This window comes from Plecotus auritus, assembly GCF_963455305.1.
Source record: "Plecotus auritus genome assembly, chromosome: 10".
In the NCBI taxonomy this organism is placed as follows: domain Eukaryota; kingdom Metazoa; phylum Chordata; class Mammalia; order Chiroptera; family Vespertilionidae; genus Plecotus; species Plecotus auritus.
Window position 1 is genome coordinate 61,646,117 of NC_137785.1, and position 26,865 is coordinate 61,672,981.

At 54.4% G+C, this 26,865-nt stretch overlaps 1 protein-coding gene across 2 annotated transcripts in view; it reads right to left on the minus strand.

The window, feature by feature from the left end:
- The window catches only part of TSHZ3 (teashirt zinc finger homeobox 3), a gene marked incomplete at its 5' end in the record, with an annotated part of 60,756 nt that overhangs the window by 28,464 nt on the left and 5,427 nt on the right, over positions 1 to 26,865 (minus strand). The gene's annotated exons all lie outside the window — the stretch shown is intronic.

Genomic DNA, 26,865 nt, shown 5'->3' on the forward strand with positions numbered 1-26,865 from the left:
GACTAATGATGCAATCAAGCCGCGTGCAATCAAACAGCCTGGGCTGGGGAAATAGTGCTATTTGCAGCAGCAGCCGCTGCAGCGGGCACTAAAATCTTCTGGAACAGAGAGGAAATAAGAAAGTGAAAATGCAAAATTCTAAATTTTCACGGGGGAGAGGGGCGGCGATGCCCCTTGTGTGGGAAACGAGGTGAGGGGAGAGGGCCGGGCCTGCCCTCCCCGCACCGGACACGGTTCGGTGTCACTGCAGAGTCTTCCTGCTTGTTTTCCCGTTTTATTTCTCAATTATTTGAGTCACATATGTTCCGGCCAAATATTCTCTGCTTGCTTTTATTCTCTACCGCAGCCAATATTACCTCCAGTGTATTGAGCAATCTATAAGGGCCTGGCACCTCCGTCATGCCGGAGGAAGGCGATGCCAGTGATTTGCAGAGGAATTACAACAAAGAAAAGACCACAGGAGTTTAAATTTAGTCTCGGGGACTTTGTGCTAGGGACAGAATTCTCTTCCCGGGGTTTTTTTCACCCGTCAACAAAACCCAACCTGTTTTCCTTTATTTGCTGCCCCTCAACCTCTCTGGGCTCCCCCCCGCCCCAGCCCCCAGCCCCAGCCCCAGCCAGAGCCGACGTGGGCCAGCTGCCCAGGAGGGGAGACAAACCCAGCACCCCAGGGCATCCCTGCAGCCCAGGCTCCCCAGGACCAGGGTGTGGCCACGCCAGCCCGGCGGATGACAGGCCCTAACAGTGGATGCTACGGACAGAAAGACGCAAGGGCTGGGGACACGGCTTCACCCTGCTTCCCGGGCCCTGCCAACGGCTTGCACCTGCCTGCAGTGCGCTGGCCACACTGACCCTGCTGGCCATGCTTGGCGAGGATCACGGGGGCTGGGCGCTCCCTACTGAAATTAAAGACAAAGCAAGTCAACAGGAAGTGTAATTAAGATGCACCAGCCAACCAGCCAGGTGTTGGACAGCAGAGCACACAGACTCGGGGGGCGGGGCAGCCTCTCCTTTGCCTGCCCGGCACAATGGTGACATGCGCTGGACCCCTGCTGCCAACCCGCTGCCTGCCCATTACTCCCAACAGGAGTGGCTTGTCATCCTTGGCTTTTTTTTTTTTTTTTTTTTTAACATTCCTTCCGGAAATCAGACCTGAGCATCTGGGTTGGAAAGACCACAAACTGCAACTTCATTTATAAACTTTCCTTCCCCTCTCTTTCATGCCCGGGTCCCAGGGGACATGGGGCTCCCACCCAGCCCGGCGGGGGGCCCAGCACATCAGCTCGCTGGGGTGTGCATGTTCAGCTGCAGGAAGGTAAAAGCTCCCTTCACCAAAATCAATTCAAAGACTCAAAACAATCTATTGAAGAGTTTTGCAGTTAGCTTTTAAACCACTTACAAAAGACAGCACACAGGAAAAATTAACCCCTGTGGCTCTATTAGGAACACTATAATAAATGTACATTTAAAAGATCTATAAACACATATTTATCTGCAAAATGTTCTTGCATAAAACTGTTATTGAAAAGGCTTTCATTTTATCTTTGTGTTATTGTAATTTTATTGAATTGCTTATTCATTCTTTGATATTGTATTTTAATGGTATTATAAATCTGTTTTATGTCTGATAGGAGTCTCATTGTAAACTGATATAACAGATAATATGGCAATTCACCATAAAAATTCTAAACCAAAAATGCAGATCAGAACGCAAAGAAGCACTTTAATTCATTCTCGGTTTCTTTTCATTTTATTTTTTAATTATTTTTCATGTGCTGGTTGCCATCTGTTGATAAAGGATGGTTGTGTGAAACTCACTGTACAACACAATAGGAACTTTCTGTGTAATTCTATTCGTAAAAAATGGGAACAGTATCAAGCATTCCCCTGCTCACGGCTGAGGATCATTAGCAAGTTCATTGTACGAACCATTTAAAGCAGTCACTTCTGGAACAAAATCCTCCTTGTAAAATATCTTATTTTGGGTAATTTTTAGTAGCACAAATAATAGAACAAAAAACCCACTTTCTAAAATGTCTTCTATCATTTTTATCCCGTTATTAAAAACAATTAAAAACATTGGCGATAAAAGATGGTATCAACACGTAGAGCGATTCTGTCATAAACCCAACTGTGGCTCAGAAACTTAGCAGGAAGTGCATTCAACAACAGTCCTCGAACTTGGCATCTCTAACCAGTAAGATCTCCATTATCAGAAGGGACCGACCTGGTCCCCATCCCTGTGGCGAACACCACCCCCAGAGCAGACTTCCCAGCACCTGTGCCTCCCTGGGTCCCTCCCGCACCCACAGCCGAGCAGCCCGGTGCCAGGCCCTCAGTGCCACCTGCGCCTGGCGGTAGGGAGCTGAGGAGCGGCTTTCCTGGGTGAGCGGGTCTCGGGACCAAAGCATGCATCGCAACCATCCCATTAAGCCACACCCTTCGTTCCCGACAGCACGAGGACAAGAAGACTTAAGGGCAGACTGGGGGACAGGGTGGCTCATCCCCAGCACCTTAGCAACGAGACGGAACGAGCGAGCGGCAGGGCCGCGGGCTCGGCTGCGGATGGAGGAGTGGCCTCCCCGCGCACACAGGAACTACTTGCGTGCTTTAGGAAACCGCACACGAGGCTCTGGCTCCAACACATTTTTCAGAGATTTCATTAGGAATGTAAATGCACATAAACAAACAGGAAAACCACTCAGCGGCCAGTAAACCCGAGTGAGACGCGAAATGGCTGAAGCCCAGCTTGCATGCGCAGGTCCGCACAGTGGCCGCCGGGCACCTGGGCCGCCCGAGCCGGAGGCGCTCTCTGTGGCCACGGAAGTCGCCCCAGGGCGAGGCGGCCGCAGGAGCCACGGCTCACCCACCAGGTGCTCGAGGACCTGCAGGCAGAGCTTCTACGGGGAGGACTCTGAGAGGGGAGGCGGCCTCCATGACAACACCGATAACAACCAGCAGCTCCCGCCCCCAGAGGCAGGCCACGGCTGACACGGGCCGAAATGCGCTGAGTCAGCAGCGGAGGACGGGCCTTCCTGCGGGCTCTCAAGAGGCAGCCCCGGGGCGGTGGCGACGGGCCCTGTGGTCATAACTCTTTCCAAAATGAACGTTTCTCACTGGGATCTCCCTAAACTGAAACGTAACTGCGGCCGTGTGGCTCAAAGATCATAGCTCAGAGCTGGAAAGGGTCAGCGAGGCCACACCCAGACACATTTTCTCCGGAAGATTCAATACACACGGAGGTTCATGTGACACACACGTTCCATATAACAAGAAGACACACCACAACCTCGCCCGGGGCCCTCCCCTCAGGCAGGTCCCCTGGGTTCAAAAGCAGGGGCCCACCGGTTCGCGGGCGCTCCTGAGCTTCACAGGAACGGCCGCAGCTGCGGACGCCGCCCTGGACTCGCCTCATGGCTCCTGTGTCTCCAAGACCCATCCCTGCCGCTGCCCGGGGTCTGGGCTCCTTCCTCTGGCTGCTCTGTGACACTCCCTCGTGTGCATGTTACTAACAGTGTGCATGTTACTAACCGTGTGCATGTTACTAACCGTGTGCATGTTACTAACCGTGTGCATGTTACTAACTGTGTGCACGTCACTAACCGAAGGGAAATGGGAGGGCCAGGCAAACGCTGTCTCTGCGAGCTGAGCTGGCAGTGGGTGTGACAGACCTGCTGTGTTCCCGGCCCCGTCAAGGGCAGTCTCGCAGCTGTGTTCGGGTTGGGGCTACCGAGTCTACCTGCCCTTCTGGAAACGGCACCTGCCCAGGACGGCCCGAGCGCGGGCTGCTCCCTGGCCTGGCCCTGCGGCGCTGCAGGGAAGCACTGGGGGCGGGGCAGTCCCAGAGCCCCCACCTGAGCGCCTGCTGCAGGGAGGCCATGCGTCTTTAGCTGCGGGAGGCCGTGCGGGGCTGGTGCCCCCTGGCTCCCGGTGTTCGGGACCAAGCAGGGATGGGCTCAGCCACAGGCCTGCGAGTTCTTCGGGCAACGCTTTGATCTCCGGTTGCGGGATGCGACCATGTCCCGAGCAGAGCTGGACTCGGCCAAGTGAAGGGGAAGGAGGCAGCTGGCTCCCGCAGGGCGCAGGGCGGCGTGGAGATGAGAGGGGCGAGCAGCCGCTGCTCCCTCCTCCAGGAGGTGAGCGTCCGCCTCCGGATGTGGAAATCATCGCTTAGCGATGTCAGTGCACCCTTACACTGTTCACGACACACAGGGTGCGTGGGGTTGGTGTTGAAGGATGGCAGCGAAAACATACAAGCAAAACTTGGTATTTTCTCATTTTCTCCTGTAGTCACCCCGCCCCTCCCTGCTCCCCATATTCCAAGGCAACCCCCCGACCCCATTCATCATTCCAACACAGAGCAGGCGGTGACCTACACACGGGCAGGGCTGGACACCGCTCGTGGCTCCCAGCCTAGTGCCACCTCCTCCCCTCCCAGCACCCCTCACACATGCCCAATGGCACCCCCAAATGGCTCTCCACTGAAACGCCCCTAAGACGCCTCTCTAAGTGAGTGCTCATGTGGCCACCTGCACTAAGCTTGATCTGGAGCTCCGGGCTCTGTTAGCGCTATGGGGAACCCCCACCCCTTGCCCGGAGGCTGTGCAAACACACTCCAACCCCATAAACTCTGAGTCCTGGACACAGGCAGCCAGGTCAGAGCACCCAGCGTGCACGCTGCTCCCTCCCATCACCTCTCCCATCACCCACCACGTGCAACAGCCACCCAGCATGGAAAGTGTAGCTTCCCATGAGGGTGTGTGTGTGTGTGTGTGAGAGAGAGAGAGAGTGAGAGAGAGAGAGAGAGAGAGCTGAGCCAGGAAAGAAGACATGAGAAGTACTTGTGAATGAATGAATGAGTGAGTGAATGAGTGAAACTACTTAGTTACCCGCTGCCCAGCCAGAAGAGCCTCTGATATGTTAACCATCGACACCAGCTACAAGGGTTGGTGACCGTGTCTATTGCTGAAAACTTGGAAAATGAAGAAATGCGTGAAGAAGGGATACAGAGGGAGGAAGGGCAAAGAAGAAGGACGATGATGTGAAACTTGAGGCACAAAATTCCCTTTTCCTATTACAACAGGCGCGTGTGTGAGTGGGGTTTGTGCTGTGCCTGTGACCTGCTTTTTTCACACAACACTGGGCCGAGAGCACCCCGAGAGCACGGGAACAGTTTAAACACTCCTTTTGCTGGCAAATGCTGAGGGAGCCCCAGAGGGGTGCCTGTCCGCCCTCCCAGATGCCAAGGCCGCTGCCCTCCTCCCCAGGGAGCGTGCTGCCCACCTCAGCCCATCGCTGCCCAGACCCACCCATCACTGAAGCCACGCCCCCGAGGAGAGGGGCGCCGCCACTGCAGGCATCTGTCCGTCTTCACTCGGCACCGATGGGAATGTTGTGCCAATTAGAAAGAACTACTATAGGTGGATGACGAGCTGCCGTAAATAATTTAATTATAAAATCTGAATTTATTTCAGACATCAAGACCCGAGCCCGCACTGACGGGAGAAGAGACAGCATCACTCTGTCGATGCCGGCTTCTCGCGTGCACCTTCCTCTGACGTTCGTTGTGGTTTCGGTCCCCACCTCTGTGAGGACCGAATGTCAGAACGCTGTGAAGTGGGAGCATCCGATCAATGGCGGGTCTCAGCACACGCAGCCGGCTCCCCAATACCAGGTGACCTCCCAGCAGACGCACGCCGAACCCCGAGAAAGGCCCACACGGAGACCCCCAGAAGGGCCCGGCCTCTGCCCGTCACACATGGGACGGCGCACGCGGTTCCTCCTAGAACGGGAGGCACTTCCCGTGCTGTCACTCATACGGGATAGCTGTTTCTCCCAAACAGTGAAGGCAGCCACTGGGGTCTGCCCGAGCCCCCCTCCCCCCCCACAGGCCGGAGGTGCTGCGCCTGCTCTGGGTGAGGTCTCCAGGAGTGCGGAGTGGCTGCCCTCATGGGGGGCCAGAGCCGGCAGGGACTTCACACCAAACACAGCAGGCGGGCGTGCCACTGAGGCCCCGAGCTCAGGCTGGCTGTCCCGTCCGCCCCCGCGTGTGCACACACCACATGCCACGGCCCATGTGACAGCACACAGGATCCAAGCCACTAGGATGACGGCCAGCGGCACACCTAAAGCATTACTGTTATTTTGTAATTCAGAGGACTTGTGCGTTTTCCACAATTAGAGAGCAACTCCTTGAGTTTTTTATCCTCACCCGAGGCTATGTTTTGTTGATTTTGGAGAGCGGGAGGAAGGGAGACAGAGAGGGAAGAGAGAGGGCATCGATGTGAGAGAGAAGCCTTGATCTGCTGCCTCCCATACTCACCCTGACCGGGGTCGAACCCACACCCCTGGGATGTGTGGGACAACGGCCCAACCGACCAAGCCACCCAGCCAGGGCACGAGGTGCGGATTTGTGACGTTCACAACCTGACTCTTCAAGGAAACCCCAATGGAGCGAGACTGTGGACCAAAATCAATTCTCTCTTCGACTGGAATTGCTCCCCCCCCACACACACACACACAAACAATGGTTTGAAGACTAGGGTGATTAAGGTCATGGACTAATTGCCGACCCCTCCGATGCCAATATAACGTCGTGAGGCCTCGCGTTCACATACAACTTGGGGAACGGAAGCAGTTCCCGTGCAGCCAGCCAGCTCCTCCTTCGAGCACCTTCCAGACCACTGCGGTCCGCGGAGGCAGGGGCCCAGCAGAGGCTGCGCAGGTGCCGTGGAGCTCGGCCTCCTTCGCCGTCACAGCCACCGATGGGCCCAGGGCCGCCACAAAGGCTGCCCGCCGGCGCTGTGCACAGCTTCCCGAGGTAATGGGCCCGCGCCCCACCCCGCATCGCTCCCAGAACAGGGCCGGCCCCACCTCCGAAGGCGAGGTGGCCTGGCGCTATTTAGGCCACGTCCGGAGGGGAAAACTCTTCAAAATTAGAGCATCTCTGGGCACAGAGATTCCGTGGAAGCACGATGATTGTTTCTTTTCAATTCCGTGAGTGGAAAGGGAAGAAACCATTTTCATATGAGTATATTTTTCTCCAAGGAACACTTAGAAAAATGCTGATGTGGTGTCTCAATACATTTTACTACAATGCCATCAATTACATAAAAACACAATTAAGTCACTGTTTCAAAACCCTTAAATATTATTCAGCCAAAGCCCAAAAGGACATTTTCGGCGCTGCAGTCATTATCTAAGGAGCTGCATGCGCAGCGGCCACCTCTGCTCAAGCCCGCAGGAGCTAAACATAGATTAGCCGGTGGCGCCTCGGTGCCGGCCACGGGCTCCGTAAGCACCCCGGGTCCCGGGGCCCCCGCGGCCTCAGGGCCAGGCTCTGCTGGGAAAGGACCGTGGGACGTGGGCTGCTCTTGTCCCAACTCGGGCCTTGGCTTCCTGCCCACCCAAGGGGGCCGTCCGTCCAGGGGACGCTAAGGGTCTCCGTCCAGGACTGTCACACCTACCTTGTCACCCAGGGATTTAAATAAAAAAGGCCCAGGAGGCTGCGATGAGCGTGAGCATCCCGACACGTTCCCACCACCCCTGACGCTCCGCAGGGGAGGGCCGCTGACGAAGGCCTGTCCCCTGCGCGCTGACCCCATCAACATCATGGCCACAGCCCACGCCGCTGCGGAGGCACAGGCCCACGGTCTTTACGGAGCGGAGGCTGGTATTTATCACTGTGCCAACTGAACATACCGCAGCTGGCAATGCCACCCTTAGGACTGCCCCACAAAGACGCAGGCGGAGGGATTGCCACAGAAGATGCCCGTGGAAGGAGGCGGCTGCTTGAAAAGCAGACACTGGGGCAACACTAATGTCCACACGAGGGAAACGTGTTCGCTGAGGGACAGGCCACCCGGGAAAAGCACGCGGCGCTCCTCCACACGTAACACACGTGGCACTGAGACGACACCAGTAACTCACTCCACGCAGCGTGACATGTGAGGGTCAGAAAGACGTACGTTCTGCCATCACTCTCCTGGGAAACTGGACACAAAAGCAAAGTGTAAAGGGTTTTACCTACATCCCAGCCCCGAGATGCTCACTCTAACGTGCTGTGTACTTGCATTATATTATCATGTATGTGTCTATCCATCCAGCCAGGTATCTTAATTTCTGGACGCACATCGAAGTACATGGAAGAAATCCAAGACGCATTTTTAACTGCCAGCAGGAAGGCAGTGCGTGTGTGCAGCCAGGACACTGAGGGTGTGGCAAGGGGCACAAAGCGGGAATGGTGCTCGCCGAGGGAGGGGGCTCTCGCTTCACGGTCAGCCCCTTGGTTCACTTGGGGTTGTATTAAGTACATGGTTGTTTTTTAATTTAACAAATTAAAATGCATTCAGTTTCGTGAGGGGAAGCTAGCATCAAACTTTCCAGGGCTCTGTATCTCTAGCTTCTGTTGAGTAGCCCTGTGTGTGTGTGTGTGTGTGTGTGCATGTGTGTGTGCGTGTGTGTGCGTGCATGTCTGCATGCATGTATGTGTGTGTTGTGTGCGTGTCTGCATACATGTGTGTGTGCATGCCCGAATGCTTGGGGCCTTCAGAGTGAGGGTGGGCGCTTGCCTCTCGTGCTATATCCCGCTAAGTGTCACTTTCTCATGGACATGCAATCTTGGGGTGTAGGCAAGTATCTTACGGAGACTCGTTATTTAATTTCCAAGAAAGCAGCCACAGAAGGCAGCGTGTTTGCTGCTGTTGGGGACTAGCGAGCACATGGGACACACTAAGGACAGGTGGCCCTCTGCGTAAGGTCAGCTGTGCGCTCTGAGGGCCCGTGTCTCAGTCTCCCTGCCATAAGCACCTGTGTAACTTCAAATAAATACCCTCCCAGCATCTCACGCAGCCTTGAGTCTGAAGCAAGCCCCATGCAATAGGGACCAGTGTGCACAGGCCAGGGAGGGGGTGACCCCAGGGAGGCAGTGCAGCCCACTTCAGGACTCGGCCTGGGGGAGTGAGCGTCCAGGGGCAGGGACTGGCCCAGCGTGCCCACCCCTCCTCCCAGCACGCAGCCTGCCAAAAGGCATTGGTGCTCCGTTTGAGAGAAACGGCATATGTTTTTAAAAACACGATTGTGCCCTATCTGGTTTGGCTCAGTGGGTAGAACATTGGCCTGAGGCCTGAAGGGTCCCGGGTTCGATTCCAGTCAAGGGCATGTGCCCGGGTTGCAGGCTTGTTCCCCAGTGGGGGGTGTACAGGAGGCAGCCGATCCATGATTCTCTCTCATCATTGATGTTCATATCTCTCTCTCCCTCTGCCTCCCTCTCTGAAATCAGTAAGAATATATTAAAAATGTACAAAAATAAAAACATGACGTGAGAAGGCATTGTAAAGCTTCACCTGACTGCACAGTGGTCTGTACAAAAGCTGTTGGGGACCTTCACTTTGAATAAGGACCTCGGAGCCTCTCTCTATGGAAACGCTGCTATTTGCAGTACAAATTATTTTTGTTTTTCCGACACGGGATCCCACCAGTCCTTTTTTATGGGGGAGAACTTGGCCCTCCGTTTACACTGTGAGAAAAAAAGGCAAGTGAGCAAAAGGCCACATGAAAAAAATCTATAATTATCATAACCCTGGTGAATAGCACTATAGGCCAAACATTAAAAAAAACAAAAAAAAAAAACCAGTTCACCCTTGAACACACGGGCTTGAACTGCACGGGTCCACTTATACGTGGATTTTTTCTCAGTAAATACAGGTAGTACTGTAAATGTATTTTATCTTATGATTTTTTAATAAAGTTTTCTTTTCTCTAGCTTACTTTATTATAAAAACATAATATGAAGGAATATTGAGAGGAAATAAAGGAGAGACCAGTGTAAGGAAAACATTGTAACATTCAAAACACATGTTATTCACCTGTTTATGTTATTGTAAGGCTTCTAGTTAATTATTAGTATTAAGTTTTAGGAAGTCAAAATTTATATGCAAATTTCCAACTATACCCCCATCAAGAGATTTCCATTTATGTTTTAAACCCTGGGAATCATACTCCATGTTTTAGAGACAGTAAAATAAAAAATTGGGATAACTGAAAATGTGATGAGTCATATCTGCATGTCAAGATAAACAAATACCTGAAGTCCTTACTTTCCTACCCATGGGAAGGTCTGGTAGCTAATGAGAGGGAGAGAAACGGGATTTGTCAGCTTTCTGCTTATTCTGTTTGAAAACATGCATGAGGCTCATTTTTAAAAATCCCTTTGGTAAGAACAAGGCTGTGGAAACACTGATTCCAACCCAGCTGTACACATATGTACACATGTACTGCACACATATTGGAGAAATGCACACATATCCGTGCACCTGAATACACATATGAACACACACACACAACATGTCTGTACCTGAGCCAGGATTTTGCTTAAAGACAGCAGTATGCCAGCAATGGCTATCTCACCACACAGCTAAAACACACCCTGCATGTTACCTCACCTCCACATTCAATCCGCAGGTGAAGCTAAGTGCGCGGGGGAGGGGAAGACGTGGGAAAGGAGCTCGCGGGCTGTGCGTCTGACGTCTCCCTCCCGGGGCCCGGACGGACGGCGTCTCCAGCTGTCAGACCAGAGGCGCTGACAAGATCGCGGCGGACCTGCGTTGCTGAGCTATCAATAATTAAACGCCCTCCGTTCACACTCTGTTCCTGTGGATACCAGCTATTTATCTCTGTCCTCTGAAGAGGCTAATGGCATAATGGGCAAAACCTCAAGAATAATTAAGAAAACATTGCTATAAACTCTGCCAGAAGAAATCAACTTTTACCCAGGACCCCGGGTAGAACACATTGGTCCAGGCCCCACCTGGTACCAACACGTCTGGTGAAAAGTGAAATGATGCCGCCTAACCGGTTTGGCTCAGTGGATAGAGCGTCGGCCTACGGACTCAAGGGTCCCAGGTTCGATTCTGGTCAAGGGCATGTACCTTGGTTGCAGGCACATCCCCAGTAGGGGGTGTGCAGGAAGCAGCTGATCGATGTTACTCTCTCATCGATGTTTCTAACTCTCCCTCCCTCTCCCTTCCTCTCTCTGTAAAAAAAATCAATAAAATATATTTTTTAAAAAGAAAGAAAAGGAAAGTGAAATGATAACCTCAACAAGCAGGTAACATGCTCAGTCGACACCTCCAGGAAAGACCCTGCACCCTGAGCTGATCCTCTGTGGGTGCGGGCAGATGCCATCAGCTGGACAGAGGGCAGGCCTGCCGGCCTCGCAGCCTCCGTCGGGTGGGGGCCGGCTAGCCAAAGCTGGCCCGGCTGACCAACTGTGCAGGACGACTGGCTTCAGGGCCCTCCCCACCGGCAGACGCCTCCCGGTCTGGCCGCACCGCTTCCGGCCATGTGAGACGTTAGCTGGTGCCAACACAGGGGTCTGAGCACCTCTTCCTCCGGGAAGGCACTTAAACCAGGAAGCGCCAGGTCTGGCTGCACGCGCAGCAAGTGGCTTTCTCCTTTTGTGTTCAGTCACAAAGAAAAAGGGGGAAATAATCATTTCTTTCTCTCTGAGTGAGAGTCACACCTACTGGTATCTAAACCTCCACCGGGAGCTCATCCGTTAGATCAGTGACAATCACGGGCCGTGCGCGTGTGCAGACCTCACGACGGAAGCACGAGGCGTGTGGGCCCGCCGGGGAGACCGCCTCTGCACAGCACAGCGCGTCCGCACGGCCTCCCGGATCCCCACCGGGCCCGCCGGGGAGACCGCCTCTGCACAGCACAGCGCGTCCGCACGGCCTCCCGGATCCCCACCGGGCCCGCCCGCCTCGAAGGGGGAGGCTCCCCGTGGCTGCCGCCGGCCCCACCCGTGTGCGACTCGCTGGTCGGGTTCTTCGGGGGCCACAGCAGCCCCCGAGGGTGCACGTGGGAATTCAGAGCCTCGTTTCCAGACGTGAACACTCCTGTCCCAGCACTTGGGGCGGCAAGACCCCCGGTTTCGTGAGCGGACACACAGTGCCGACGCGGGCCTTGGTTTGGAAAGGTGACATGGGAAAGACTGCGCACACGTAGGGGACAGGAGTGCTCCAGGAACTACTCTGTCAACCTAACTGTGTAATTACTGCCTGGCTTGGTCACCTCGGCTCGGAGCAAGCCGTAAGAGACAATGGTGGTCTCGTGGCGCTGAGACGAAGGTGTCAAGCTGTCGCTGTGCTGGGCGCAGCGCCGGGCCTCACGTTTATATCGGGTTTCCGCAGCCCCCATCGCCCCCGCGCACGGCGCCGGGGCCAGGGCCGCTCTCACGCCGCGCACTCTGGGTCACCTGCACAGACGTTCACTAATTTAGCGGAGTTCGGGCATACCTGCTTTGGGTCCCAGTCTCGGCCTCATTCCGCACCCGTGAAACCGGGGACTGGGTACCAACGTGCACACTAAGAGCGACAAAACGGTGTTGAAAACCCGTGTGCACCGAGGCCACCAGTGCCGAGTAACCACTAGATGGCTTTGGACGCCACCTCTGGCGATCTGGTGACGGACTCATGGCCCCGGGGTTTGCTGACCTGGGTTAACGGCTAGTGGCACGGATGAAAGTCCAGGAGAGACCGTGGGGACTGCCCCTGGGGATGTATTTGGGGCAGAGAGGGGCGTGCCGCCCGCCTGTGAGCCCCCACGCCCCTCTGGCTGGGCCCCCCAGCCCCTCCAGGTGGGGAATTCATTAAGAGGGGCCGGAACGTGGTGGTGTTTTCACCCCCCGGAGAAACCTCTCCTCATTCTAACAGAAAAAAGGGCAGAGGCTCATCTCGGAAGAGGGAAAAATGAGATTCCATTATAACTGGCTTCCCCCAGCTCCAGCGAGGATGTGAGTAATCACAAAAACTGTGCTATCAGCTCTTTTGTTTTCCTTACACCGTCCCTCCTTTACTTCCTCTCAAAGAGGGCTGAGATGGTTTTAATTCATAAAAGCTGCTTTGTGATCACAGAAAGGTTAGCTTCTCCGTAACCGCTCTGCCCCCACGCCAGTCTTAAACTTGGGGACGAAAGTAAAACGCTCAGGACAACCTCCCAGCAGCTGTGGTGAGCGCACCGCAGACCCCGCCCTGCCTCTGGGGTGCAGCACCCCGAGCCCTCGGAGGAGGGGGCGCCTCCAGCCCAGGGGCTCCCGGCGAGGCCTGAGGCTGCGACGCCCAGGCTGGACCAGGAGGAGACCGGGGTCCCAGCAGCCTGGCCTGCCCCCTGCCCCATCCAGGCAGCACCCCACTTCTCCAGTCTGCTTGCTTACCGCCCCCCCACCTCCCCCTGAGCAGCAGGGCGCGGAGGGGGACGCACACGAAGCCCCAGCCGGCTTGGCCCGGAGGTTAGAGCCGCGGCCCCGCTCACCTGCACGGGAACTTTCGGGAACACGTCTGAAAAGAACTCCCCGTAAGCAATTTATTATCTATTTTTGTTGCACTGACGAAGTAAAAAGGGGCATTAATTTTCTTTCACAGCTTGCAATAGCCGATTTATCACTTTTTGTCTTTGTCGCTGATACTCCACGTCTGTCGTGAATTGTCTATTTAAATTAATCGGCATCCATACAGGCGCCGGAACCTCACGGGGATCCCCGTTCCCAGGGGATGTGGCTAAAACGGTGCCTCAGAACGCGGCCCCTGTCTGCTCCGCTGGCTGGGCTGCCGAGGGCGGGAAGAGCGCGTTCTGGAAAGGTCCGCCCTGCGGAAGGGGCCCCACGGCGCTGGGGGGGCTGCCTGTGCGGGCTGTGTGGCCGCCGCCGTGCGCTCCGGGTGCTGCGTCCACCCATTGCCACCTAGCGGGGTGTCGGGCGGTCGGGCCAGCGTGACAGTCCATTGGTTTGAGAGGAGCGTCCATTCTGTATTTCCGGCCGAGCACGCTGCGCCCGCGGCAGGGGCTGTTCTCAGAGAGGCTGAGCCCAGCTGCCCGGGGGCCGCCCCAGCAGGTGCCCAGGGCGGGGCCCACAGGTAGGGCGCCAAGCACCGTGCTCTGTGAACCCAGGACGCCCGCCTCGCACTTCTCCCACTGCAGCGGCCTCGAGGCAATGCCTCCTTCCACAAAGCCCAGCGCCTGCGGCGGCCACGTCCCCCTCCACGGCCGGACCCCTGCCCTGTCCTAACCCCACGGCCCGACACGGCGCGGCCCCTCCTTCCTCCCGCTGCCCGTGCGGGGCCGCCCGCCACAGCTCCGGCTGTACGATCGTCACACACGTCGTGGTCACCCTGCGCAGGACCCGGGAGCCGCAGGCCACTCGCACGTGCTGATCGCCACCCTCCTGGGACATTAACTGAGGCCACATTTGGGGGCGCTGATGACAGGTCACCCATCATCGGGAGCGATTGGGGGCTGCCACACAGAAGTCATGGGCTGCCGGGGGAGCCGAGATCAGCCATGCGGTCTGCACGAAGCCGCCACCATCGGCACGCATCCTGTTTGGTGGGGACTCCGGTGTAGAGCCTGGTTTCTCCGATTGTGAAAACGTGCAAAGTTCTCGGTCTAACCTTACGGAATCGTGAGGGGCCTGGAAGGCCGAACACAGGGAAGGCCAGAGGGGCGAGCGTGGCGATCATAGTGGCTGACACACCCGTCCGGCAGGAGAGAGATGGCAGCGTAGAGGGGAGTGCGGTCTCCCAGGAGCCCCAGGGTGAGCCGCAGGTGAGGCTCAGGTAGAGCCTGTGCGTCCCCCCCCCCGCCCCCCCTCCCCCCCCGCAGAGCCAGGAGCAGGGCAGCTGCCCCAGCACCACGGGGAAGAGAGGCGGCCCCCCACCCTGCACCAGGCTCTCCCCTTATCAGCCGCCGCCCAAACACGTTGCTTAACCAGCAAAGCCTCAGCCAAATTCCTGGCACGAAGAATGCGCTCGCTCTCCAGAACCCATCCACCCACCAGGTGAGAACCACGCCAGCGAGTCGGCACCGAGCCAAGCAAACCAACAGGACACCGGTGCTGGTCCCCTCCCGCCCCGGCCCACAGGCCCAGAAGGGGCTCAGCAGACCGTCCCGGTGAGGGCGACAGGGGAGTGACCCTGGGCCACCCGGACCCGGGGCTCCCTGTAACCTTGGTCAGCCCGGTCCTGTTCCAAACGGCCCCGCTGTCACCTCAGCCGGGTCGCCGCATGCATGCTAATAAGCACGTGTTTGTTGAACTGAAAAAACGTCACCACAGAACCCCAGGCAATGAAAGGTGTTTTCCTTGGAGAAATGTTCGATACTTCGCTCCTTTCACAGGGAACGCATACATGTGTCATACATGTGTTTCCCCCCCACCCCCCGCCCAACCTCCTTGCCCCATGAGTAAGCCGGTGCACGGCTCCCGGAACAAGAACTTGCTGGCATTTTATTTTCCCCGTTGCCCAGCTGACCACACGTTTGTTTTGCCGCTTACCCCCCTCGCCCCCCGCCCGCAGGAACTGCAATCACGCACACAGCGTCCACGTAGGACTTCACACAGGAAGAGAAAACAATGCCCGCAGCCTCGGTGTCACAGCGCGAGGACAGCCATCTGATGTGCACGAAGGAGCCGTTCTCCCACAGGCCCGGGGCAGAGACAAAGGTGGCACGTGGACGTCAAGAAGGGGACCGGTCCTCCCGGTGACCACCACGGAACCCCAGCCTGGGCTCTCCCCAATGTGCATCCCTGCCCGCTTCCAAGCTCTCCTCAGGCGGAGCCGCAACAACTGTATCTCAGGCCTCGTGTTCCCTAGGAGTCCAGCTGGCGAATCTGTGTTCTCTGTATCTATTGTGGTTAATTCCCGTCCCTGGTATCTATTGTGGTTAATTTGCGCTTTCCTTGTATCTGTCTTATCCCAGGCTCCGGGCAAAGCCCCCGGGCAGGGCCACACCTGCTGAGTCTGCGGTGGCTGGACTGGGAAAAGGCAAAATGACTTCCAGGTACACGCATCTCCGGGAACTACAAGAGGGGGGTGTGTCATGTAGAGAAAACACTCCAGCGTCGGCTGACAGGGAGCTCCTGTGCTAACATGTGACCTCGAGCGTGCACACCCCTGGAGACACTGGAGACCCACGTCTGCTCTGCCTCCATTGTCACGAAAACCGTTACCCAGGGACAGAGCTGCTAAAATTCTGGCCAAAACATGCACTTGCAGGGCCAAACCCTCCTGTAAAGAATAACCGACCTGCCCTCGCTCTGCCTGTCCCCCACTGGTTGTGGGAGTCACTTGAACGGATGCCTGGGGAGCTTGAGGCACGAGACCCCACACACAGCTCCAGAACAACGAACTGGATGAACTTCTCAACACTTAAAGGCTTTCTCCCTCGGTTTGTGTCGTCCTTTTTTTTAAGAAAAAGCCAGTTTCAGTCTGATTGCACTAGCACTGATGATGGGTGTTTTATGGGGATTTATAAATCCACCTTCTCTGGGGGGCGGCCACATGTTGGCATTGCTGGGGCTAACCCTGGGCAGAGGGGAGAGGGTCCGCCCGTATCCAAACAACCCATTCTCACGGGGGACAGGGAGGCCTCCTGTCCGTCTCACTGAAGCCCTCACGGCCCTGGCAGCACCACGGCCTCGCTGGGCCTCCAGCAGCGAGCCCTTCGCAGGCCAAGGGCAGGCGCAGCCCAAGAACATGTGGAACCTCAGGCAGAACCACAGGAACCATGATGGAGTCAGGACCCCAGTTGGACCCAAGAGCCCAAAAGGGCATCTCAAGGACCCAAGGCGTAACCTAAAGTCAAACAGGCCAGGTTCTAAATAAGGACACCTCCTCCAGCCACCTGACCAGGTGAGGCCTCTGTGAGGGCTCCGGCAAGCCAGGCAGGTGCTTTTCTTATCGGGGTCTCTCTCTCCCTCTCTCTCTCTCTCCCTCCCTCCCTCCCTCTCTCTCTCTCTCTCTCTCTCTCTCTCTCTCTCCCTCCCCCCCCCAGTGGGCTCCTAGCACAATGTGAAGAAGGTGGCCATCACACCTGAGGTGCCCCCCCCCCCCCGGGACTCGCCTAGGATGCTCAGCGATGAGGCCCCAGTACTTCTGTGAACGAGGAGCTGAGGGTGGAGTTCCCAGAGTTCCCGCCCGGGGCACCCTGAGAACACTGTCCCAACCCCAAACTGTTGCTGTCTGCCTTCTCCTGGATGCTAACAGTCAGGCCTTTTCTCCTGCTGCTAATTCTAGAAGCCTTGCTATTCTTTGGGAAGAGAATGGTGTGAAAATCAAGCATCATACCCAAAAGTAAAAGAGGGGAACTGTTCAAGGCTTGTAGCTTATTTAACGGAAAAGCAACTCCAGATATGCCACTTTCCATCTAGTCTGTAATACGTTTTCCAGTTTCTCCCGAATATTTTAGCTTCAGAAAAGTCGAGGATGAAGTTTCCAATCTATGAATATCTTTGAGACTGATATGGGCATCCAAAATTACTCCCAGGTCGTACCTGGGGGTCTGCTCAGAAAGGGATGTGAGGGTGTCACCGGACTGCGAGTCACTGACGGGCTTCGGGGCCACACGTAGACGCATTACAGACTGTTCCTCGGGAGCATGGCCCCCGAGGGGTGCAGGGACAGACACCGAGCTCTCTCCGTGGATGCTGAAGGTGGACTTCACGGCCTGCATTCCAAGCCTCCCACCTTTATTTGTAAAGCAAGTCCTTGTAAGCCAAGGCATCCAGTTGTTCCAGACCCAGCAGCACTGTGGACAGGCATGGGGCCCAGGTAGCAGGGTCCCTCCAGCTCCTGGCGTCTGAGGCTCTCCTGAACAGCCCGCGTGGCCGCCCGGGAGCGCGGCCCAGGGCAGGGTGGCACGGCCACCTGAAGACTGCAGCCCGTGCCTCCGCCAGCCCGGGGCCCAGGCTGTGACGCAAAGTTAGCGCTCTGCGTCGAGCCCTTCACACAAACAATAAATATCACTTCTGCCCGTAATCAGACTTTTCTCCGGCATGGCTTGAATGTTGAACCTTTTTCAATTAATTAAAAACTATGCACTGCGGAGTGCATATTTTATCAGCCCTCCGCTGCTTAAGTGTCTAGAAAAGACCAGGCAGTTTTTCTTTCTTCCTTTCTTTTTTTCTTTCTTTCTTTCTTTTTTTTTTTTTCCAGGCAACCCAGAGCAAGTACTTGCAAGGGTCATATCTTTTTAATTATCTTTTCTCCCTCTGATTAATTATTCCGTCTGACAATAGCGTGTTTCTAATGCTATTCACCTGCCTTTGATGATTGACAACTTTTCTGTCTGATTCAGAGCAAACAGCTGCTGCCACAATCTCCTAGCAACCGGGGTGTGATGGATGAGCCCCCGAGATGGATGGCTGCAATAAATCATGTCTCCAGCCACAAAACTGAGGAAAGGGGATAAGAAGAAAAGCGGACAAAACAAAACGAGGTTTCTTCCCAGGAGTGCACTCCGTTCCTCACCGATTACACCGGAAACGGACTTTGCACCTATTAATAGCAAAGTTTTCCTAATCAGTTAAAATGGGATGGTGCCGTTTGTATCAAAGGTGTTTACAGCTGTTCCCGCAAATGGGCCCTTGTCCTCCAATTACCTCCGACACAGCCAAGTGCAAGGGCAGAGGACCGAAGTTCTGCTTCCGCCCATGAAGGCTCAGTGAGACGCCGTGTCCGCTCTTCACAGTCAGGTGGGATTCCAGGCCCCAGCCGAGAATACGACCCGGACCCCGCCTGATGTGCGGCCGCCGCTGAGCCACCTGAGAGTGAACCCCAAGTCACCCTGTGTGCAGGGTCAGGCTGCTGCCACTCAAACCAGACACACACACACACAGACACACACACAGACACACACACATAGACACACACACAGATACACACACACAGACACACACAGACAGACACAGACACACACACAGACACACACACAGACACACACATAGACACACACACAGATACACACACACAGACACACACAGACAGACACAGACACACACACAGACACACAAACAGACACAGACACACACACAGACACACACACACACAGACACACACACACAGACACAGACACAGACACACACACAGACACACACACAGACACACACACACAGACACACACACAGACACACAGACACAGACACACACACAGACACACACACACAGACACACACAGACACACACAGAGGCACACACACACACACACACACACACAGACACACACACACACACAGAGGCACACACACACACAGACACACACACACACACAGAGGCACACACACAGACACACACACACATACAGACACAGACACACACACACACACACACACAGACACACACACAGATACACACACAGAGGCACACACACAGACACACACACACACACACACACAGACACACACACACACAGATACACACACAGAGGCACACACACAGACACACACACACACAGACACACACACACACACAGATACACACACAGAGGCACACACACACACAGACACACACACACATACAGACACAGACACACACACACACACACACAGACACACACACATACAGACACACACACACACAGACACACACACACACAGAGACACACACAGACGCACACACACACACACACACAGACAGACACACACACACACACACACACAGACACACACACATACAGACACACACACACACACATACAGACACACACACACACACACACACACACACACACACAGCGAGTGGCCGGACCGTGAGCGAAAGCCCATCTCCCTCCCGACAGCCGGAGGAAGCTTGCTGGGGACGCGGTGCGGTGAGACCATCCAGCCACTCCAAACTCTGGATTCTCGCTTCTTTAGATAAAAGCGACCGGGTCACCTCTCGGTCCATCGTTTCAAACTAACGCCCACACCGTAATACGGTCACACAGGAAGCCCTCCACGTACCGAGCAGGCCCAGAGGAGGCCGCCCACCTGACAGGAGGCCTGACAGTCCCGCGTGCCCTGTGGGGGCGCCTAGTGGACGGGACAAGGCAGGGAGCCCAGCCGGTGGGGAGCCTGCGGCGAGGCCTCGGCGGCAGCCTGGGCAGGCCTGGCCTTGCTGGGTCCCCCTTGCACAGCCCGCCAGCCTGCCGCCCTGCGTGCTTCCAGTAGGTGGGGTGTCCTGGAGCCGAGCTCAGGGGCCTGGAAACAGCTGTCCACATCAGTCCTGGCGGGGGTCCCCTGGGGCCTCGGAGGGGGACAGAGTGCAGACACAAAAGGGGAGGAGGCCGCAGGGAGCGGGGGCAGAAAGCCACCGAAGATCATTTTTATCAGAGATATTCCTGAGACGTGGAGGGCTATGTTTCTTCCTTCTCTCTCTCAGCAGCCGGCCAGTGTTTTCTGAATAGTTACGTTGTGCTGAGCTGTTCAGAGACAGGGTTTTTAAAGTATGTCACCGAGTTTCAAAAATCAGACAAGGGTCCTGGCTTTGGGAACTGCAGCTCTGTTTACATTTCATTGTTTCCTGCGTGGCTCCCTGTCGTGAAGAGAGGGAGAGGGACAGGCGGGGGGCGAAGCTAGTCGCCTGTGAGCTTTCTTATAAATCACAAATACTTCATTTTTCCCTATGTCCTTGGAAATTAGTCAAACTTAACCCCCGCCCCCCTTTTAGGTGTCCTCTGTACGGTCAATGGGAGGCCCCGTCTGCTCAGCAGCAGGGAGAACCACAGCCGATCGATGGAAACACACACGCAGGCCTCTGCCCTGGCCGGGCTCATCCAGCTCTCAAGTTCCAGGTTTACACGGCAAGTCTAAATAATATTCCCAGTGATGAATGGCACCCTCAGCCCCGCACCCTCCATCCATCTTTTTTTAAGAAACATCCATCTTCAATAACGCATGTTTGAGTCATGTGGAGCCAGGAGCCCTGAGATTCATTTACACCGCTCACCGGCCCGGGGGGCTTGAATGATACCTGTCACCCCTGGGTTTCTTTTTGTTGTGTGCTTTTTGTGTGTGTGTGGGGGGGGGGGGGGCGGTGGTTGTTGTTTTTTCATTGACTACTAAAGGGGAAAAATAAGGGAAGAGAGGAAAGGAATGGGGGGGGCTCCACAAAAGCATCAAAGGCTGCACAGTGTGGTTGAACAGATAATGTGGAAGAACATAGCCTCTTCCTTGCCTCTGCCAATGAGGCCCCCGGCCACACACCTGACAGCATGGCAGGCTGGCCCGTCCTCGCCCTGCCCGTCCTCGCCCTCTCCCCCTCGCCCTCTCCCCCTCGCCCTCACCCAGTCAGCAGCGCTCTTCCTGCAGAACTGTGTGGGGAGGAGACAGCGTGCAGCGGGCTCCCTCCCTCCCCGTTGTCTGGCTGGGGCCCATATGATAAATGACATATGTCATTCTGTCAGGAGGGAAGGGTGGGTCAGTGATGTATGACTCCGCTGAAAAGGAAATCGACTGTTTGGCACGGTGCAGTTCTTCCCCACCAGGATCTGCTCACAACTCTGAAATGAATTCTGCGCCGTTTCAAGTGCATACTTAGGGCAGGCTGATGGGAGGCCTGGGGAAACCACACTTTATCCTCCCTGCCCTTCCTTCCCTCGGCAAAGGGGAAAAGAGGTTCTGCCACTGGGTACCTGCAAAAGGCCACACGGGTGTCAGAGTCTCCAGCAACCACACACCACGGGTTATTAAAAACGGGACTTGGGAAAATATGAAGTGGAGTAAGGTTAGTCCTTTTATTTATTTATTTTTTAATGGCAAAGGGCTGACACAAAAGCAAGATAAAAATTAGCATGTTTGAAGTAATCATCCCGCAGCTTGACATCTGCATAGTAAATTTTAAAGGAAAAAATGTGTCAGACAGCCACGAGCGGCTCCCCTCCCCCTTTCATTAGCTCACTGCCAGGGTGGCACCGCTGAACCTCATTATGGCGGGAGGATTTATGGAGCTGAACCCAATGGCAAAGAAAAGGCATCTGTCAATAATTGTAGGGAGCTGCACTCACAGCTTTGAAATCTCATTAAGTATGCAGTTATCAGGCATAAAGATCAAAAACATTACTCAACTCCGACAGAATCTTATGCAGGAACATTAATTAGCAACAGGCCTACAGTACAAAAAAAAAAAAAAGACTACAGACTTCCTCTCACACCTGCCCAACCCACAAACCTAAAGCAACACTCCCCCTCCCGCCCGAAAAAAAATAATTCCCAGCATCTGAGGCTGATCAAGAACATGAAACAAGAGAGACACACAGAAAGGAGAGGGAGGGAAGGGGTGGGCGGCCGCAGGGAGGGAGGGGGGAGGAGGGCGGGGACCTTCAGCTGAGAAAGGCTTGGCGGTGAGGAGAGAAAAGGAAGAAGCTGTCAAACTTGAGAAGGATGTCAGCGCTGGCCCTGATTACAGGGGCCTATGGAGTTCTCAGACCTTTTATCATCCTTGCCATCAAAACCCGCCAGGGAGACATCCAGGACAGCTGGTGGCGGCCTGCTGCAGCCCAGGCCCATGGCCCACCAGGAACCCTGGGTTGGCCCTGCTCACCTGGCAGGCAAGGAGCCAGGCCCAGCATCCAGGAGGCCGGCCGGCCGGGCCCTCTGCAGCGTGCCCTGTCCTCGGGCCTGCTCTGCCCCTGGGGGTCTGGTCCACGGAAGCCATGGCCAGAGCCACTCCAAGGGCCTGGGAGTCGCCACGGTCACTGTCCACTTCATCACCATCTTCAAACACCTTCTCTTCCTCCAAAGAGCCTGTGGCAACCCCTTCTCATGCATCTGTTTTCTCGTAATTTATTTCTGTGTGTGACTGATTTATATGCTTTGTCATTTAAAACACACTGAAAAATAAAATAAAATAAAATAAAATAAAATAAAGTAAAATAAAATAAAATAAAAATAAAATAAAATAAAATAAAATAAAATAAAATAAAATAAAATAAAATAAAATGAAAATGTGCAGAATTCAGATCCAAGCTGTCAGGTCAGTTCTGGGTCATGGGACCTCATGACCTTTGTCGCACGAGGGACAGGGCACAGCTGACACGGGCGTCTCACAGCTCCCCATGCTCCCCTGCCTCCACGCTATCTGGGGAGAAGCTAAAGGACACGTTTCCTCTCCCCCACACCCTCCACATTCTGTAGGCTGCACTGGCAAAGGACCGTTCACACATGTTTGGAAACATTCCACAAGGACCGTGTGACTGGGGTCCCGGGCTAACTCCCCTCACGGCCCAGGGCAGCCTGGATCGGGCCTGCAGGAGGGTCCTGGGAGGGCGGGGCGGGGGGGTGGTCTCAGATACCACTCAGGTTTCTAACAAGCAACACCAGCCAACTCCCTGACAGGCCGTGCAACAGGCTCCCCCGGAAGGTGTAGAATAATGATGACCACAAAGCACATACTCTGTGCTCGTTTCCCTGACGGCACTGCTCCAGAAGGGTGGCCTTCTCTGCTTCCCCAGGAGCACATGTTGGTGTGCTCTGTCTCACACACACTCACACACACACTCACACACACACACACACACACACACACCTCTTCCGTAATCCACACCAGGGCCTGCAACCTCCCCTCCTAGACCACACTCTACCTCATGCCCATTTCTGAAGTGTTTACCTCTCCCCTCCACAGAAGATAATGGGCACCTTTTCCTAATGAGCCACGTCCTTAAGGAAAAGGTCATTAAGATTCCTAGGCAGCCAGCTTGGAGATCCCTCTAAGTCAAAGCCCATCCTTCCGAATGAATGACTCTCCTTTGGAATATCAATGAACAGGGCTCGAGTGAATTGTCACCTGTGACCAGAACTAGCGAAGAACACTTGTCTCTGAACCAGGCCTGACGAGAGGCTGTAGCAGGAGTGCTACAATAAGGTGTTTATATTTCTTACATGCTTACCATATTACCTTTATTATGTGTAACATCAAAGTGATTATAGCAATTACATCTAACAGAATTAATTACAGAACTTCCCATCATCCCAGGATACATAATGCATCAGAGGTAAGCCAAAGAAAGAAGGCATCCTGATTGCAAACCATTGTTGGTCTGTGTGTTCCCAGCAGCAATGCCAAGCCAGCGGCAGCTCGCAGGAAGAACGGGGTGTGGAACCTGAGGGGGTGGCAGGAAATGAGGTGTCTTTTCTTCAAATGAAGTAACACTTTTGCCTAATAATATGTTGGCACTGTTGGACATATAAAATCAATTTAATTTTTAAGTGTACATCTTTAAAAGGGGCTGGATAATCCACACAGCCACTGTTACTACATAAAGGAGAAAGCACATGGGTGAAAGACTTACAAGTCTTTACGTATGCAAAATAAATTCACTCAAGACTTCATTAATATTAATTTAAATTCAAAACCCATTTACATTAAATTGTTCATTAAAAATTGCCTATTTTATGCAACATGCATTTCTCAAAGAACTCGGAGGCAACTGAACACGTAGGACTAGATTTAATGATGGGGATGGGAAATCAAAAGTAAATGAATTTGAGTCACTTCACATATATTACCAAACAGCCCTTTGCTCTCCATTAAGGATGCTCCAACGTGGGGAACAAACAAGCATTCAGAGAGTTTGCTTCCCACTACCAGCAACTGGAGAGCACGGCCTCTGGCCCGCCCCGTCGGGGCGAAAGCGCCGTCCGTCCGTGGGATGGAGGGGAGGCCCCAAGGCTGGGCCGCCGGGCTCGGGAGGTAGGCCTGCCTTCTGATGAAGGAACCTCAGGTAGCATTTGCCAGTGCCCATCTCGGTCTAGAATGACAGTTCCTCTCGCCCCTCCACTCCGCCCCTGCAGCCCTTTATCCCCAAAGCCAGGGGGCCAGGGCTACGATGACAGGAAGCTGGGAAGCTCCTTGCTTTGGTGCCTTCCCCGGAAGACAGTCTGAACTTACCCTGTTTCCCCAACAGCTGTTCTGGATGAAGAAAACACAGTCATAATTAATAACATGTGTCCTGACAGTATGAATTAATAATTTACCATTGAGCCCAAACAAATTTAAAATACTCTTTAAGAGCATCCCCTTGGCACATCTGAGAAAATAAGGTCAGAACATGGTCGAAGAGCCCAGGTGACTGGACCTTTGGAGAAATGCTTTTCCTCCCCTCAGTGCATCTTGTGGCTGCTCTTGTTGAAATACTAAAATAATCCACGGAATTGAAAGTACTTAAACCGAAGAATCTAAGCGCTGATCAAATCAAGTGTATGTGCTCAAAATGTCTTCTTTTTAAAATGGGGCTTATGAAATATTCAGTATTTGGTCAAGGACACTGTGCAATCTTCCTAGTCAAGACTCCTAACTGGAGCACGACAGGCCGCTGGTCACAAGCAGAGATGGTCTATCACTTCTAAGAACGCACAGCATTGTTCTAGCCACAAACAGCCACCTGGATTTGTACGTGTTTAACATAAATGTTTACAAATGTTTAAAAAATTAGAGAAAGCTACCACGTCTATACACCCATTCCTCACAATTCAGGTGAACATCCACGAGGGAAAAGGAAGCAACCCCAGCCCTTGTTTAGCAGGATTCAAAAATTAACTTAATGACTAACTGCAAATACTGGAAACTGGAATTAATCTGTCTGGATTTTTTAAAGGCTTACCGACATTTAAATGCATGTATCGGGACACTTTATCAACCTAACATAAAATTGTCATCTTATCTTATTATATGACTATTTTATGCATGTGTCAAAGAATTTAAAAATGACTGCCTGTCTATTGAGTCTAATTACAACTGCACATTATCTGTCTGGATGTACTCGTCCACATCATTGTTACCAAATACAATATATTGTAGTCACCTTGCGTTTCTAACTTCAGACACAGAAACCACCATTTGGAGGATAAGTAACACACACACACACATGCACACACACGCACACACACACACATGCACACCTGAGCGAGTGTGGGGAAGTGGCACCATGTCCTGTGCCGTGCTGTCTGCCTCCATGGCTGAGGGGGGATGCTACCGAGTGTTACAAAATGGCTTAAGGAAAGCCGGGCTGTTAACGACGCTGACACAGATGGGGAGACACACACCCTACTTTCTTTTAACGGCAAGACCACGGCTATTTTTGCCGCTTGTCCAGTGACAGGCAGGAATGAAAACGGGCTGGCAGGAGAGCCGCCAGACTGCGCAGGACCTGACCTGCTCCCGGTGCCGGGCTGAACATGGCTGTTGTGCACCAGGGCAGGCACTCCCGGCGCCCCGGCTCCCGCCTGCGGCTGAGCCCTGGCTTCCCCACGACACAGGCACGTGGGGCAGGGAAAGCACGCCGCGAGGAGCCGGCACTCTGCCGCAGGGACCGGTCCTTCTCCTCCCAGACCCCGAAGGGAAGGGCGGGAGGAAGGGTGTTACTCTGGGGTCTCACCTGGGTTTCCTGGCCCTGAGCAGTCACCTCTCATTCCCATCACTTTGCAAAACCATCTTTAGTGAAAAGAGGAAAAATGCAGACTTGGGAGGCAATTTCGGGAGTAACTGCTGATACATCAGTTATTGACTGTCTCGCTGCCGTTTATGAGCGCGCTCAAGGCAAAACTGAGAACAAAATGACAACATCAACCGCTCGCAATCAAGTGTGGCCCTGGAGAGCACTGCAGCCCCCGCTGACAGTTGTCGGGTGATGGGGCCAGCAGCCGACTCTGGGAGCTCCTCTCCCTGTGTGGTGTCCGGGAACAGCCTTGCCTCCTGCCCTCTTTGTCTTCCTCCTCATCTTCCGGATTTTCCTTTGAAACCTGTGCTGCTCCTCCCCCTGTGTAGGAAGGGATCACAGAGCACCCACAGCCGTCGCTGTCGCCTTGCCACAGGGCACCGCACTGTCCACAGGAGGAACGTGCGGCCCGTCCGCAGCGGGTGCGTTCGCAGGGCCGAACCACAGTGCCCGACGCTCCGCGGCCGCCAGGGGAGAAGGGAAACGCTGTTCTCAGAGCTGCCGGGCAGGTGCGTGGACAAGACTTAGGGAGGCGAGGGTGGTGGCACTTGGCCCCGCGTGTCCTGTCTGCTGGCGGTGGGAGCCCTGTGCCCGCCACAGCCGTCCTGCTTCCCTGCAGGTTCC